This window comes from Phacochoerus africanus, chromosome X (assembly GCF_016906955.1).
Source record: "Phacochoerus africanus isolate WHEZ1 chromosome X, ROS_Pafr_v1, whole genome shotgun sequence".
Lineage (NCBI taxonomy): Eukaryota > Metazoa > Chordata > Mammalia > Artiodactyla > Suidae > Phacochoerus > Phacochoerus africanus.
In genome coordinates, this window is record NC_062560.1 from 83,631,399 (window position 1) to 83,650,125 (window position 18,727).

Here is an 18,727-nt window from a genome sequence, read left to right on the forward strand (position 1 = left end):
TAAGAGAAACGATTGAAGGAACTAGAATTGTCTAGCCTAGAGAGCAGAAAACTCAGGGGATATGATAGCTGTCTGCAATATTTTAAGGGCTGTCATGTGGAAGAGCAATTAGAATTGTTTTGCACATCCCCAAAGGGCAAAACCAAGCCCAATGGGTGGAAAGACTTCAGGGAGACAGATTTTCAATTCTATTAAAGGATAAAAAATTCTAATAGTTAAGGCAATTCAAGGCTGGAATGGGCTGCCATGGCAGGAAATGGGCTTCACATTCCTGGATGCAGGAATGCGTAGCTCTCAAGTCAGATGGACAGGTCAGAACCTCAACTCTGCTTTACACACTAGCTGTGTGACCTGGGGCATGACTTAGTCTCTTTAAGCCTCAATTTTTTCTTATATAAAATGGGGCTAATAATGGCTACCTTATAGGAATGCTGTGATGACTAAATATTGAATCCAAGGCATGTATCCATTGAGTACAAAGGTAAATAAAACAAACAGCACTGTTTTCATGGTGTTTTTCTATCTTTCTCCCTATCCTCTTTTTTTCTTCCTTTACCTCTCTCCCTTTCCCTCCTCATCCCCTCTTTATTCCCCTCCTTTCTGATCTATGTGTTCATAGTTAAATTCACCTGTGTTAAATATGTCTATAGGGTATCTCTTTTCTAGTATGATAGTTATGAGCTGTTCAAGCAGCAGTTAGATAACTCCTTGTCAGACAGTCTATCTAAGGAACTCAATATCAGGTAGTCAATGGTACTAAATAGCCCCATCCCTACTTTTAACATAGGTTATATTGATAAGAGTCAGATTTAAAAATCAGAGCATCTTAACTGTTAAGTTTGTTTTTGTCAAAACAAACAAACAAACCGTGCCCCATCTACCTCCCTTCCCTTTCCTTCCTGAACTCTTTGGTCCTAAAGTCATTCGAAGGGTCCAAGCAAGGTAGGCATCCATACTGTGAAGAACAGGGATACCTAAGGGACCTAAAGAAGGGTGTTGAAGGCAAAACAGGATGAGAGAGGCATCCATACCTATGGGTGACCAAGTAAAGGATGTATGAAGAAAAAAGAGTGAAGAGGGTGCCCTGTGGAGGGACAGTCCAGAAATAGGTAACCTAGGGAGAGTGTCAGTGCCTGAGCCTGCATGGGGGATGACTGGTAATGTCTGTGGGAGCATAAGCCAGATTAGAAGGAATCCACACTGGGGACAGTGACCGCTGTGTAGCCTGGAGTTCAAAGCCTAAGTAGGACAAGAATATTTGCTCAGGGGAGGACATGGCACCAACAATGGGAAATTAGTACTTGTAACAGGATTTATCAAATAATAAAATATATTAAGAATAATAGGAGCAAACTTATATCCGAGAAAAGTGAAAATATGGAAAAGGGAAAAACTAGAATGAATTCTGTGGTGTTAGATAGGAATGAGTTATTGGTGTCAACTCATAAATATACATAATTAGATAAAGTTAAACATGGATGTTAACTTGTATGTGTATATGTACATATAGTATATAATATGTTTGTCCCCTAGTTCTGTTCATGGAGAGGGCCTGGGAACAGTGACAACAAACACATCTACCACTCAAATCTTGATTCATCAATACCCTTCTGCACTAAAAGGAACAAGAACTCTTTGGAGAAATGGATCATTTGGGGGCTAGGGCAGGGAAAAAACAAAGTGATCATAGAATATTGTGTGTGCTAGAAAGTAAGGGGGTGCTCAGAGAATAATGAGAACATGTCTAAAGGACAGAGGAGCTCTTTTGAATGAATCTCCCACTGGCCAAATCTGAGACAATGTAAGCATCAAAGTAAATATTGAATTTATAGATGACATGATCCTATATGTAGAAAATGCCAAAGAATCTGCTAAAAAGAAACTTCTAAGGCGAATAAAAGAATTCAACAGTGTTTCAGAATACAAGATTAATGTACCAAAGACAATTGTTTTTCTGTGTAATAGCAATGAATAATCCAGAAAGGAATTTAAGAAAACAATTTGATATCCAAAAGAATAAAGTACCTAGGAATAAAGGTAACCAAGCAGGGGCAAGACTTGTACACTGAAACCTACACAACATAGTTGAAAGAAATTAAGAAAGCATAAAATAAATGGAAATACATTTTGTCCCCTTGAATTGGAAGACTTAATATTAAGATGGCAATATTCCTTAAAACAATCTATAGATTGAATGTATTCCCTATCACATTTCCAAAGGCTTTTTTTTTTTTCAGGAATGGAAAAGCCTATCTTAAAATTTATATGGAATTGTCATAGCCCAAAATACACAAACAAAAATGTAAAAGGAGAACAAAGTGGGAGGATTCATACTTCCCAATTTCAAAACTTACTACAAACCTACAGTAATCAAAATACTGTGGTGCTAACATTGTGATTGATATATAGGCCAGCAGAATAGAATTGGAATCCAGCAATAAATTATAGTTTTATGGTCAATTGATTTTCAACAAGGGCACCAAGACCATTGAGTGGGGGAAAGGATAGTCTTTTCAAGAAATGATGCCGGGACAATTGGATATCCCATGTTAATGGATGAAGTTGAACTCTTACCTCACACTACATACAAACATTAACCCCAAATGAATCAAAAACCTAAAAGAAAAACTAACTGTAAAACGCTTAGAAGTAAACGTAGTAAAGTCTTCATGACTTTGTGTTTGATAATGGATTCTTAGATACAAAACAAAAAGCATGAACAACAAGATAAAGAAGATGTAGGTTGAAATTTATCAAAATTAAAAACACTTTTGCACCAAGGAACATTATCAAGAAAGTAAAAAACAGCCTACAGAAAAGGGAAAATATTTGCAAATCATAATATCTGTTAAGGGTCAATTGTCCATATATATATAAGAACTCACACAGAGTTCTCATACAGAAAATATAAAGAACTCAATCTCAAAAAAGGCAATCCAATTTGAAAACAGGTAAAGGACTTTAATAGATATTTAGGTAAAGAAGATATTCAAATAGTCAACAAGCAAATGAAAAGATACTCAATATCATTAGATTAGGGAAATGATCATTAAAACCTCAATGAGCTATCATTTTATACACACTAGGGTAGCTAGAATCAAAACAACACAAAATAACCAGTGTTGGTGAGAATGTGGAAAAATTGGAACCCTCATACATTGCTGATGGGAATGTAAAATGGCTCAGCCACTGTGGAAAACAGTACAAGATTTTATCTGGAGATTATGGAAGTGTTTTGGAACTAGATAAAGGTAGTGGTCACACAACATTGTGAATGTACCAAATGCCACTGAATTGTTGACTTTAAATTAGTCAAATTTATGTGAATTTGACCTCAATAAAAATCAATAGTTATTGATAGTAATGGATTATTCTCTACTCAATAAAATAGGATATCCTAAGTCTATGGTGATGTAAATTTTAAAACTGAGTAAATTGAAAGTTTGATGAGGAATGGATTTCTATATGGCTTCAATGTACCCTCTCATAAAATATTAATATGGTCATTCAAGATGCTTCCATTAGGGGAAAGTGGGTGATGGATACATGAGACTTGCTGTAACATATATTTGCTATAAATCTAAAATAATTTTAAAGTTTAAAAAATTTAGGGAGTTCCCTTAGTGGTTCAACAGGTTAAGAACCCAACTAGTATCCATGAGGATGTGGGTTCGATCCCTGGCCTTGTTCAGTGGGTTAAGGATCTGGCGTTGCTGCAAGCTTTGTTGTAGTTTGCAGATGCAGCTTGGATCCTGCACTGCTGTGACTGTGATGTAGGCCTGCAGCTGCGATTTTATCCCTAGTCTTGGAACTTCCATATGCCAAAGATGTGGCCCTAAAAAGAATATTTTTTAAAAATTTCAAAATGTGCTAAAGGGAGAAAGATTAAATTTATAGCAGAGAGTCTTGACAGACATTAATTTAATCAAGTTATCAAAGTGAACACCACTAATAATGGAACAAATAGAGATTACATGCCATGTGATGATGGATGCAATGCGAAGAAAACAGCATCACTTCTGTGATATTCCTCCCAAAGCTCTATAACTTGATCCTACACAAGACAAAACATCAGACAATCCAGATTGAGGGAAGAATTACAAAATAACTGGCCTGTAATCTTCGATAGTGTCAAGATCAGGAAAGTCAAAATCAGAGGAAAATTTCCAGGCTCAAGGTGGGAAAAGAGTCGTGAAAACTAAGTGCAACTCCTTATTTTGAACTGGATCCTCTTGCTCTAGAAGACATTATTGGGACAATTAGCAAAACTTGAATGAGCTCTTAGGAAAAGGAAGAAATGTTCCTCTACCTTTCTAGGTTCTTCTGGCTGGTCTAAGAATGACATTAACATGATTAACAAGAGAAAATCAAAGTTAAATTGCATGAATACATGAGAAAGACCCAGAAAAACTAACTTCCAAGTCTGCTGTTTCTTACAAAATAACTGGCTTAAAACAATTAATACACCAAAGATACATATTTTGGGGTGGCAAATTCTGCTCCCCTACACAGTGATGGTAGTAATGAATGTCCTGATTTGGGTGATAATATTGTGGCTACATAGGGGAATGTCTTTGTTTGTAGGAAATATGCACTAAACTAGTATTCTGAGGTGATGGGGCATCAACTGACTCTCTTAAATGATTCAAGGCAAAAACATAATTTATACTGTAATTGTAACTTTTCTGTGGATTTGAGGTTACTAAAAACAAAGAGTAAGAAACTTGAAGTCAGTTTATTAAGGCTGCTATTCTTTGAGGGCCTAAGATGTCATTCTGCACCATCTAATATGTGAGGATCAGATAGCAGTGACCATTTTGACTGTGGCTTGAAAAGAGCAGTTCTACCATTTATTCCAATCTTCATTTTCTTCGGATAGGTTACTCATTGCAACGCTCATTACCCAGGGAAGATGGGGTGGTTGAAGGGAGAAGCTGGGGAAGCATTATGCTGCCTAAGGAATTGCTACCAAACCAAACTTGGGTCTTCTCAGCCATGTGAAGCAAAGCCAATCAACTGACACCAGGTTGTGGTGAAGGAAAGCGCAGTGCTTATTGCAAGGCACCAAGCAAGGACTCCAGGGCAGCTAATACTCAAACTCCATGAGTTTCGGGGAGGTCTTTTTAAAGGCCAGGTAAAGGAGGATGGTCCCAGGGTATGTGAGCAGCTGGTGCAGATTTCTCTGATTGGTTGATGGTGCGATACCAGGGCAGTGTCACAGCAGTTAACATTATCAATCCTTAGGCTCCTGTAGGTCTGGGGGCTGTGTGCTCATGGTCATCAAGTAATTAAGTTTTCCATTTTGTGGGAGATTTAGCATCTGTAAAACACCTCAGGAAATGGGCATCAGATCCTATTATCTAGGTACTTCAGAGAGGAGCTAAACCAGAGGATAAGGGGGAGGAGTCTGCCCCAGGAAGGCCATTGAAAATCATTGATGGCTAAAAATAAAAGAGAAAGAGAGAAGACATCAGTAAAATAAAGGTCCTATTCAGTTACAGACAGAGCTATGCGGAAGATGGTGGCATAACTCTCCAACCTTGGCTTTGAAGAGGAAGATGATTAGGACCTAGTGCTCACCACAGACACTCTCATTGCATTCTCTTCCCCTCAGTGGCTGGATAATTGCACCGCACTTTGAGGACAGCTCTGTTTAATAGCACTTAATTAATGTGTTGACCCAGTTGCTACCCAGCTATCTTATTCATAAATCTATCTATCTTTAGGGCTCCAACAAGCCTGTTCTGAGAAGTCTCTCTTTTTGTTGAAAAAGAGGGATCTTAGCTTTAAAGTTAATACTGTCAACATCTTTTATTAGGACATGGGGTAAGAGCAGGGGACTTCAACTCGGAGAGGAAAGAGAACCTCCTTTCTTAGCATAATGACCAGGGAGCATAAAACAGTCCAGGAGCCACAACATAAAAGTAATGTGTATCAAGTGTGCAGTTAAGCATTACCTAAATATAATAAACTGCAGGCAACAGCATCTGCCCAACCACACATGGTCAGATTACTCCCTTATCCTTTTATATTACAGTATGACAAAACCACTTTCAGAGAGAAATTGGGGCTTCTTCACAGCACTTGTGAAGATATCAAAGCTTATCCCCAGCCACATTGGCTGCATCTACAAACACAGACTATTTAAAATCAAATTACATTTAAAACTCTCTGCCTTTCTACTTGACCAATCCATGCAGTTGATGATGGTACATATTGGTTCCAGTTCCCATCATTTTTTGGACCCTTATTTTATTTCTTATACTATATCAAGATGCTTTGGAAAAGGTATCTTATAAAGAGCGAGAGTACAAACTACTCTCGCTCTTTATAAGCACACACTACAATATTTCCCAGTTAAGATGCTGGTCCAGTGTTGACAAGGGGGGAGGAAGAGCACAGGAATTGTTTCTGTGAAAATGGCCCTTTGAGCTTGGATAATTACACTCCCCTAGCACACTCACTGACGTTCATTTAAGGTGCTTAGGTGAGTATGACTTGGTCCTTAAAGCACCCTTCTTGGAGTAGAGCAAAATATACTTACATTCCCTGTTTAACAAAGGGTTATATATCTTAACAATTAGGCCATTGAAAATCATTGATGACTAAAAATAAAAGAGAAAGAGAGAAGACATCAGTAAAATAAAGATGTCATTGGTCCAATGGAAACAACCCAAATGTCCATCAACAGACAATTGGATTAGGAGGATGTGGTATATATACACAATGGAATACTACTCAGCCATAAAAAGAATGACATAATGCCATTTGCAGCAACATGGATGGAACTAGAGACTCTCATACTGAGTGAAATGAGTCAGAAAGACAAAAACAAATAACATATGATATCACTTATACCTGGAATCTAATATCCAGCACAAATGAACATCTCCACAGAAAAGAAAATCATGGACTTGGAAAATAGACTTGTGGTTGCCTGATAGGAGAGGGAGGGAGTGGGGTGGTTGGGGAGCTTATGGTTAATAGATATGAACTATTGCCTTTGGAAAGGATTAGCAATGAGATCCTGCTGTGTAGCACTGGGAACTATGTCTGGTTACTTATGATGGAGCATGATAATGTGTGAAAATAGAATGTGTACATGTATGTCTAACTGGGTCACCATGCTGTATAGTAGAAAAAAAAATTGTATTGGGGAAATAACTATTAAAAATAATAATAATTAAAAAAAAAGTCATTGGTCCAAAGAACCGGAAGCCAGATTGATGGGAATGTGGAAAATTAACACATTTCCTGGCGAGGACTTTGTCTAAGAAGGGTCTTCAAACTACAGCCCTCAGGCCAAAATCAGCTTCCTGCTTGTTTTTGTGTTTTATATCGTATTGGAACACCACCATGCTCATTCTTTCTATAGCTTCTTTTGTACTATAATCACAGAGTTAAGTAGTTGCCCAAACAGACTGGCCCTCAAAGACTAAATATTTACTATCTGACCCTTTGCAGAAAAAGTGGGCTGACCTCTGCCCTAGATACCTCTAGCATATAGCACAGCTCTTCTGATGCCACTCTGGGTCTCTGGCTATCTGCCTGGTCCAGAGATGACAGTCATATCCTCCTTGCCTATATAACCTCTTTAGGTAATCTGACCCAGACACTGGTGGGAAAGGGGAGCTCACGTGGCCCTACCTTTTGATCATATCTAATAGGATCCAGGCTGGAAACCTGGCCCAGTTGCCCATGAAAATTGGCAAGAGAAACTATTTTACCTAGCATCTGCAAGGTTGAAGCCAGAGTTACTATTATGGCCAATCAAACTTATGTGCAAGCTTATGAGAAGAGGGAAAAGGAGCTGTAAACTTTGTAGGGAAGTTTCTATCTGCAGAAGGGAAATTGGGAGCAGACATAGCAGCACATAGGAGAGACCTCAAGGCGGCAAGTGACAGAGAGAAGCAGATTATCTGTCTCAGCACTCTCTAAGACCCATATTGTAACTGAACGCAGGTTCGGCTGCACACTACTCACCAGCCAATAAGACATCAAGGGACAACCATTGGAAGAAAGAAAAGATGCTTTAATCAGAAAAGCCAGCAATCTAGGGGAAAGGTGGACTTGTATCCAGAGACCAACTCTGAAGATTCTGCTTGGCCATGACAGTTTTTAAAGGGAAACCATCTCAGTTAATCATTTAGGCAGGAGGTCAGATGCTCATTTTTCCATTGTGTGTAGACTTGCTGACCTCTCCTCATCTTCCTGGGCTGCTGTCTTGCTCACATGGTCCACCTGCAATTGGATGTTCTCTTGTCCACCTGCAAATTTACTAAGGGGAAAATAGGGGTAAAGGGTCATTCTTTTTTTTTTCTTTTTCTCTTTTTACAGCCACACCCACAGCATATGGAAGTTCCTAGGCTAGGGGTCAAATTGGAGATGTAGCTGTGGTGTACACCACAGCCACAGCAACAAGGAATCCAGACCACATCTCTAACCTATGCCTCAGATTGCAGCAATGCCAGATCCTTAACCCACTGAGAAAGTCCAAGGATCAAACCCATATCTTCCTGGACTCTATGTTGGGTTCTTGACACTCTGAGCCACAAAGGGAACTCTGGGTCAGTCATTATTTAACTACTTAATTATTCATTCTTACTCCTTTCAATCCAGGAGAGGAATCAACAGGTTAGGTAAGGTGTTGTATATATTTAGTAAAGCAAAAATCAGGAGTTAAGTTAAATGTTGCCTAGTGATCTCATCTTTTTAAATTAAGGTCTAAGGAAAACAGGGATGAGCAAACAGAAAAGGGGTAAAGGAGCTGATTACAACGTGATCAGACTGTATTTCCTATTATTTGCGGACTGTGGGATTTCATGTATTTCTTAACCTAAATCCCATTTGCCTAACTTTGTGCGTATTTTTTTAAATAAATAATTGACCCTAGGCAAAAATACAGGTAGGTATAATATTTATTGAGTGACTGTTATGTTGTAAACATTGTTCTAGATGCTCCAAATTCAGTTGTGAAAGATACAAACTAAAATTTCTGCCTTTGTAGAGTTCATATTTTAGTAGGGTATTTGGCTCCATTTTCTTGCCTTTCTTTTCTCATTATTCCCACTTGTAAAAAAGAGATAAAACAGTACCCATCTCACTTGAGTTATCAAATGACAAAATGAAAACAATGTAGTAACTAATTTGATGTCCTTTAATTCACAGAAAAACAATCCATGGATTTGGGAAATGCAGAGCACTCTTTCCATGGATTTGGGCAAACTGAGCTTCATAGGGCATTAGAAGAAGGCTCCTGGAAACAGGGCATGGTTGGCCAGGAGGTGGACGATTTCCTTACAAAGCTGGCAGATCCTATTTTCTAGAAGGTAAGCCAGCTTAAGCTGAGTTGAAGGATTGTGATTGGGGTTAGGTCTCCTTGACAATAAGGAGTTTCCTGTAAGTGTAGGCTGACCTAGGTTAAGATTTGCGACATGGGCCAGGGCTACTGGGGTGGAGTCCATTTTGTCGGTCTTAATATATAAATTAACTCTATCAGTGTTCATTTCATGATGAAATGGAATATGTACATGTATACATAAAGCATATTAGAGTCTCTGGCACTAAGTATATATGTGCAATAAGTGGGGATGGTTGTTGAAAAGAGAAGCTGAAAAAGGGATTCCCTTCATGGCTCAGCAGTTAACGAACCTGACTAGGATCCATGAGGACGTGGGTTCTATCCCTGGCCTCTCTCAGTGGGTTGAGGATCCGGCGTTGCTGTAGGCTGTGGTGTAGGTCACAGACACTGCTTGGATCCAGCATTGCTGTGGCTGTGGTGTAGGCCAGCAGCTGCAGCTCCAACTCAGCACCTAGCCTGGGAACTTCCATATGCCTCAGGTGCGGCCATAAAAAGAAAAAAAAAAAAAACAGAGAGAGAGAGAGAGAGAGAGAGAGAGAGAGAAGGAGTTCCTGTCGTGGCTCAGTGGTTAACAAATCCGACTAGGAACCATGAGGTTGTGGGTTTGATCCCTGGCCTTGCTCAGTGGGTTAAGGATCCAGCGTTGCCATGAACTGTGGTGTATGTTGCAGACACTGCCCAGATCCTGAGTTGCTCTGGCTTTGGCGTAGGCCAGCGGCTACAGCTCCGATTAGACCCATAGCCTGGGAACATCCATATGCCGCGGGATCAGCCCAAGAAATGGCAAAAAGACAAAAAAAAAAGAGAGAGATAGAGAGAAAGAGAAGCTGCAAAGAAACAGGCTATAGCCAGAAGAAGGCTTATGAAGGAGGGCAAATATGGACAGGTATTGGTGTAAGGACTACAGAAGCATAGAATCCTCTGTATCCTTGACTTTCATAATCCAGAAAGTGTCATTCACTATCAGTGTCCCCAGCAACAATCCGCCTTCCCACCTTTGTAACTCATTTATATGTTTTTTGCTCTTTCTTCCCCTCCCCAGAAGAAAGACATGGGGAGAAGAAGGTGGAGCTGGGGTCAATAATTTTTTCTCAGCTTCTCTATGACTATGACAGTGGGTAGTTGTGTTTGGGGCCCCAAATATCCCTTGGTGATTTCTACTCCTCCAGCAGTACAAGCCTTATTACGGCCAACCTCAGAACTATTTATAGAAAGAAAAGCCAAACAGACCAGAACTGATCCTGAATAAAATAAGCTTATTTTTTTGGGGAAAAAAGAAAAAAAAAACTACAAATGGTCTTCATTTTAAGAATTTTCCTTAAAGTATTAATATTTCGCAGAATGGACCAAAAGTGTAGGGTCTGGAGTTCAACTGCATTGGAATCACATGAGGGTGCATTTAGAAAGTAAATTTCTAGGTTTCCCCCACCCAGATCCATTGAATCATATTCTCTGCTAAAGGAACCTAGGAATCTGTGATTATGGCATTCGTCCCTGGTGATTGATAAGCTGGCTGAGCTTGAGAATCAGAGACCTGAAATGCCACCATCAAAGACTCTTTGGTTGTAGGTTCTGGCCTAAGTTGCGACTATTTTTAGAAAAGATAATACATTAAGATGTGAATGTAATGAATGTGAGTTAATTTGTATCCAGCTATACAACATCACAGTTCACAGACAGCATGACTGGAATGAGGTGAGAATGCAGGGACCAGCAAGACACAGGCTCCTGGTGGAGAGAGCACTACTTCACATTTTTTCCACAAGTCTATTCTGCCTCCACATAGTAGATGGGCCATATGTGGAAGCTCTTGGATATGAGGTGTCATCTCATCAGAAGTTGCACTTGAGCTTGGATCAGGCTTACCTGACAGGCAGGTCTGCTACTGAGGATGATTGTAGTCTTTGCTGTGTGTATTGAGGGGGGGGGCACTTTCCTCTCCCCTTCTAGGTTCTTTCGGCTGGTAAAGAATTAAATTGACTTGAGACAGATCAACAGGAAAAAAATCAAATTTATGTTCATACATGCAGGGACCTCACAGACAGGAGAGGCTCAAAGACAGAAAGAGAAAACAAGGTATCTAGGCCATCTGAGCTGAGGAACGGGATAGAGACCTGGGGCTTCAAGGGACAGGAGGGTCATTCATAGGATGATAAGAGAAAGAACAGATGTTTACCAATTAGATATTTGCTCTGCTATGTAGATGGGGCCACTTCGGTAGACTTTCTCTCTAGTAATAACTTTTTTTTTTTCCTTGGGAAAATTCCCCAATTTAAATTCTTCTAGGTAGTTAGGGAGGGGCAGCAGTTTCTCTTGAGCCCACAAAATCTCTATTGGCTTTAGCTCAAAAATGCCATGTGCCAAAGTGGTATATCTTGGGGAGGCCTGCTATGAACCCCTACGGTAGGTAAAAGGGGACTTTTCTAGGCAAGGCTGGTCCAGCTTGCACTTGGTACTGTTAATTGGGAGGGGCAGGGGGAACTTCCTGCTCTCCTTTGCATGCATTTCTTGGGGGATGGGAGCAGGGACCCTCCATGCACAACTCAAAACTCTTCCTTCCCTGGACTGAATGGTGACCGTTCCTGAAAAATCCCAAACTCTATTATTGTCCCTGTCTTTCCTAGAGCTGAATTAAAAGAAAAAAAATCATTAGTTGTGTGGAGAGCAAGCTTACTGTCTTGTTAAATGCTATAAAGCCAAGCCTTGTGGGCAGCTCTGGCTGATTATCAGGATTTTCAAATTGACTCTTCTACTGTGTAGAAAGAACTTAATTCTGTATCTAATTTTAATCTTCATCCCATGGTCAGGCGTGCTGTGTTCAAGCATTTGTTAACATTTAAAGAGGGGGAGCTGATTATATTGATCCTTCTTATAGAAATTGGCCAAGGTGATCAATTTTGGGTTGTAAACTTTTGATGTTTAAATGCATTACCTTAATACCATTTAGGTACAGTCAATTGTCAACCCCATTAACCCATAGTGTACAGTCTGAAAATTTCCATAATGGTGACATGAGGAGGGGATCTTAGCGATTTGCATGCGGAGTGGATCGGCTGTTCTCTTCCCAGCTGTTTTCTGTGTTTGCTGCTGACACAGGCACTAGTGGGCTCTTTGGCACAGTCAGATTGTGCTGCCAAAATCCATTCTCCCTCCCTCATCCCATCCTGACTGCAGTCATGAGAGAACAAGCAGATTTGTACTAAGTTAGCATTCAGGCAGTTAGTCTACAGGTAGGGAAGGATTAATAGTAGCATCTGTTGTTGCAAACCAACATGAGATAAACACTGAGGCAAAATGTCAGCCTGAAGCTGCTGACTGGCACACAGAGGCTATGGCCAAGGAGATGGTTCCTGCACACAGGACTGCTTTGACTTGGGGGCAAGAAAATCACCAACAAATCATCCCCTTCTGAAGGACTTTCTCTACCCTTTGCCCATGCAATAGATTCCCTCTAAAGGAAAGAATTTGAGTAAATGCTGTATCGGATAGGATTAGGTACAACTGTGAGTGACAGAAACCCCAAGTTAACAGTAGTTTAAACACACAAGATCTAATCCTCCCACATGAGAAATCTAAAGGTTGACAATCCAGGACAGACTTAGAAGTTCTATGAAGTTACCAGGACATGGGCTTCTCCCAGATTTTAGCTCCATCATCACTATAGTGTGTCTCTAATGTTTATAACCCTGTGATGATTGCTTAAACCTGGCTATTGTGTCACCTTTTCACACAACGGAAGGTAAGAATAGGGCAAAGGACGGTGCACCATTTTCCTTTAAGGACACTTTTCAGAAGCCACACATGAAATTTTCATTTACATACCAATTGTCTGAACTTGGCCACATGACCATATGAGGCACAAGCGCAGTTGAGGAATAAAATATTAAGCATGTGTCCTGCTAAAACTCAAAATTCTCTTACATATGGAGAGAATAGATATTGAAGGTCAACTAGCAGTCTCTGTCCCAAATGCTGTGTATGTTGCAGGTAAGGAGAAAATAACTAAATCAAGCTTTCCTATTTTCCCCCGTCATCATGTATCAACAACTCTCCATTTCCCCTCATCTTTACCAATCTAAAATATTTACAGCAACCTAAACAAAATAGAAAAGTATCCAGAAAGATCCAAGAGAAGGGGAAGGCACATATGTAATATCAACATTTCTCCCCCAAGTGATTTCAAAGCATTTTGTTTCACTTGTTCATTATTGATGACACAGTCTGGACATCACCTCTGTCTCATTTTTACTCTGATAAGCTAAGAATATGATGCTGAGGTGGGGGTGGGGGTGGCAATGCATTTGCTACTCTGATTAAAGCACATCAGTTGAACCATTACTGTTTTTTAAATAAAGATAATTAACATGTGGCTTTGAATACTCCAGAATGTACCTACCTACATAGCTACCTACTTATCGTACCTACCGCTCCAGATGTCCTGGTTGTTCATAAGAATTCTTGTGGAATCTTGAAGCCTCAAGGTGTCCCTAAACCATGTACCCAGGGTCCAAAACCCAGTTCTGGGGTCACAGGGTTTTCCTGGGGCTAAACATAGTTCCTTTCTTAGGAATCCTTTCTTAGGAACTGAGAATTCCTGTTTGTTTAGGGAGGTTTGTTGCACACATCTTCAAAAATGAAGAAATCTCTAATAAAGATTCTCAATCTAGATTAACCATGCTCAGTGATTCATCCCAGACAGGCTTTACATAACTTTCTATTATATGCTTCTCGGCTGTCTCTGTGACTGCCCATTTATGAGTGCTGAGGGAATACAAATTTAACAGGAGCCTAAGCAAAATATAATTGAGATGGTAACTTTCCCCAAAATAATATGCAAGGTAAAATAGAGATGATTTCAAAATTATGTGTCACATTCATTGATGTGGATGATCAAGAAATGACTACATAGTAAAGCATCATTATCTGCGGCCCCAGTAATTCAGAATTTGTGATTAAATTTCCACCCATTTCCTGTTCAAAATATCATTGTACTATCTCTGAATGCATGGTTAGTTAAGCAAAGTAATAGTGTAAACAAGATTGCAAAGGGGCATGTTTCACCTAGGAGGGATTGATCTCTTTTTAAGGGCTTTGACACATTAATTATTTGCATGCAAATGAGTGATATTCATTGAAATGAGTCTTATTTTGTCATTAAAACTCTTATAAATGGCTTCATTTGGAAATATTTTGTTACCAGTGACTTTGTTATTAGATGTTATTGCAAATAATAAAACTACATTTAATTTTTAAAATATGTAACGTAGACCCTTCACAAATTTAGATTGAGCCTCTCTGTATTTGGCCTGTATCATTGAGTTTCCCTGTATGCATAGAGATATATTTGGCTATCCATAGGCTGAACCTAACTCATTTGTAGATTAGAGACTATTTCTGAAAATGAACCAACTAGCCCTGCTCCCATGAAGAAAAACATTCAGGATAACTGAAAACTATAAGAAATATTTATAAGATTTGAACGAGCTCAGTGAAGGCACTGGTCAGATATTCAGACTTTGATTCTAGTCCAATTACATCAAGTCACAGCCAATGATCTTGGATGATTAGAATGGCACTAAAGGTTTTTCTTCATTTTTATAGATCTGATCAGCCCAGTCACAAATCTGAGTAATTATATATGTTTAATACAACTAAAACCAACATAATATCCTTTATCATACATTTAATATCAATGGCTTTTTGGTAAAGTAGATCATGTAATCCAGCTAGTTGCTTTATTATTAATTAAGTCCCAAGACTTAGTCCCTTGGTTTAGCAAATATGCTCACTGGAGAAGCAGCATTTCATTTAATTAAGAGCATAAGACAACAGAGTTCAGACTCCATTCTTTCTTCTTCTACCTTAAGCATTATATTAGTCAGTCTCCTCACTTATAAAATGGGGACTACATTCCCTACCTCAAGAGTAAGGGCTTAGCACATTGCCTGGGAAATATCATTATTATAACTATCATTATGATTAATAATAATATTTACTGAGTGGGCATAGCAGGGTAACAGAACTGAGCAAATTTAAAGGGGACAGACAGTCCTATTGGTGGTTAGTTGCAAGAAGCTTATGGGAGTTCCTGTCGCGGTGCAGTGGTTAACGAATCTGACTAGGAACCATGAGGTTGCGGGTTCGGTCCCTGCCCTTGCTCAGTGGGTTAACGATCCGGCGTTGCCGTGAGCTGTGGTGTAGGTTGCAGACGCGGCTCAGATCCCGCGTTGCTGTGGCTCTGGCGTAGGCCGGTGGCTACAGCTCCGATTAGACCCCTAGCCTGGGAACCTCCATATGCCACAGGAGTGGCCCAAGAAATAGCAAAAAGACAAAAACAAACAAAAAAGAAGCTTAGCCAGTTAGATTCCTAGTCTTCTGCCATTGCCATTGCACAGTGTCTAAACCTCTGTTAACATTTTTATGCACTGACACTACTTGAAAACCCATTATGAACTGTGTGTGAGTGTAACTGAAAAGGTCACTGTGGGATCAATAGGACCTTCCAAACTAAACACATGTGAAGTCTGTCCTGTGATTAGTGACTGTGGCCACTATCCAAATTGCCTGCCACCTAGATTCTCCATATGCCACAACATATTGTATACACAGAAGAAATTCCCAGGCTCACGGCATTTCAGTGATTTTGAAGACATACTCATAGATCACAATTGCCCAACAGAAAAGCTCCATACAGCATCCATTGAATAGAACAGAATAACAAAATGAATAAAAGTCTGTCTAGAGTCAGTCAGCTAAGCATGTTCTTTGTGATCTCTTACCGAATGACAAACCTCTCAAAAAGCAGTGTTTATTCCTCCTTAGCAGCTTAGTCTAAGAGCACTGCATAAACTATTTGCCAACCTCTATCGCTTCAAAAGTATTTATCAGTACATTACCCACAGGAGCAGACCCAGGTGCATGTGAGGAATTCAAAGAATGAGATCAGTCCTTGCTCAGACTCTAGCCAAATTAAGGGTACAACTTGTCAGATGAGAAAGATGGAAGCTTTACTAGTGGATGTGTATGTCTGTGAGTTATTAGGTGTGTTGCAAGGGATTTGATGAAAATCATACATAAAGTACTGATATTTGGGTATGACTTTATTTTTTATTTTTTTTTAAATTTTTTTATTTTTTTTGTCTTTTTGTTGTTGCTATTTCTTGGGCCGCTCCCGCGGCATATGGAGGTTCCCAGGCTAGGGGTCGAATCGGAGCTGTAGCCACCGGCCTACGCCAGAGCCACAGCAACGCGGGATCTGAGCCGCGTCTGCAACCTACACCACAGCTCACGGCAACGCCGGATCGTTAACCCACTGAGCGAGGGCAGGGACCGAACCTGCAACCTCATGGTTCCTAGTCGGATTCGTTAACCACTGCGCCACGACGGGAACTCCTGATTTTATTTTTTAAAGGAGAGTAAAGTCAAAGTGATCCTTTTTTTTTTTTTTCTTCCCTTTTCAGCTGCACCCACTGCATATAGAAGTCCCCAGGCCAGGTATCAAATCAAAGCCGCAGCTGTGACCTACACCTCAGCTGCAGCAATGCCAGATCCATAACCCACTGCACCAAGATGCAGATCAAACCCACACTGCCCCAGAGACAATGCCAGATCCTTAACCTGCTGTGCCACAGCATGAACTCCCAAAGTGATACTTTTTATTTTATTTTGTTTTGTTGCTTTTTAGGGCAGTACCCTTGGCATATGGAAGTTCCCAGGCTAGGGGTCAAATCAGAGCTACAATTGCCATCCTACACCACAGCCACAGCAATGCGGGATCTGAGCTGCGTCTGCGACCTACACCACAGCTCATGGCAACTCCAGATCCCTGACCCACTGAGCAAGGCCAGGGATTGAACCTACATCATCATGGATACTAGTCTGATTCGTTTCTGCTGCATCACAACAGCAACTCCCCCAAAGTGATCCTTCTAATGACATCACTTTCATTTACTTACATTCCATTCATAGCTGTGTAGCAGCTAAAGAGGCAGGGTTACACACAGAAAATAGGGTATTGCATATAACTCTGGGCATATTCAAAGGCATATGACTAGACAGCAACATTCTTGATCCTGTATTGCAGTTGGGAAAAGAAAGGTGGTTAAACACCAACTCAGAGTATAGTCTACGGTACCTGCTGCCACCAAGACTTGTCTTGCTCAGAGCTCCTCATTTCATGGTATTTTTAAACCCCACCCCCACCCCTCCCTCTTTGCCATCCCAACTCCTTCAGGTCTAGAAACCTGATGTCTGGACTTTATTCTTAGGGTTTATTTACTAATCAGAGCATTTAAAAAATACCATTTCCTAATTCTTCTCTGTGTAGAGTCATGTGTTCTTGGAATGTCTGTGGACCCACAATGAGATGCATAGATGAATTCACATTTGCATGACAGCTTATATCATGCTGAGGTAAGGAAATCTGGGGACAAAAATATATAAAAGTTTATCTTAGGTACATGCTGAAATCCAATCACAGACGTGTAGAGTGACATCACCACCTAACCCCCAAACTCATATTATCACTGTGTAATAATAGGGAAGTCTAGCCGTAGGAGTCTAAGTTTCTCCACTTTTGAGATGGGTTAGGTAACAGTGACTTCCCTTTTTATTGATGGATTCTGAGGGCTATTAAATTAGCACTTCTTAAAGGAGGTTAAATAAATACTAAGCAGTAGTGTAAACAACTTTTACTTAAAACTATTAATAATGGAATCTGTGCTTCATTTATCATTTCTGGCAATGCAAATATATCAGAGGAAGCCCATCATTTCTTCAGCTTTCATGGAAAATCTGCAATTCAGACATCATTCTTTGGGTTCTCTATGCCCTCCTGCTCAATCTATCATTAACTGTTGAGATTTGTGCCTGCTTCGTGGTTCTGTGTCTGTTTCCCAGCAATAGTTAGGGACTAATGGTAAATAAAAGGGTACTCTGATGAAACATTGTGGGCCTGAGTTTAAAAATGCAGGTTATGCTGGAAAAGGTAAAGGAATGTATGCTGGGAGTCCAGTCTAGAAATGCAATTAGTACACCCACAATGGAAACTTCTAAGTAAACCCCAAGTTAATATTTGTTCCACTTTTCAGAATATACACTTAATCTTCCATCTATGTATAGCTGTCTATGGCTCTGGTACCCATGCACTAATCACAAACCTATGTTACAGCTTTTTCCATTGGAGGATGCTCTCTTCCTCATATTTGAATGTTTTGGCTATATGACTGTGTTGTAGAATGAGCAAGCATTCTTAAAAAGGAATAGATCAGCATCACAAATTCCTTTTCAAAATATTTTGGCTCACACAATGTGGGTCGGATCAGCCCATATTATTGATGGTATGCCCACATGGCTTCTCTAGGTGGC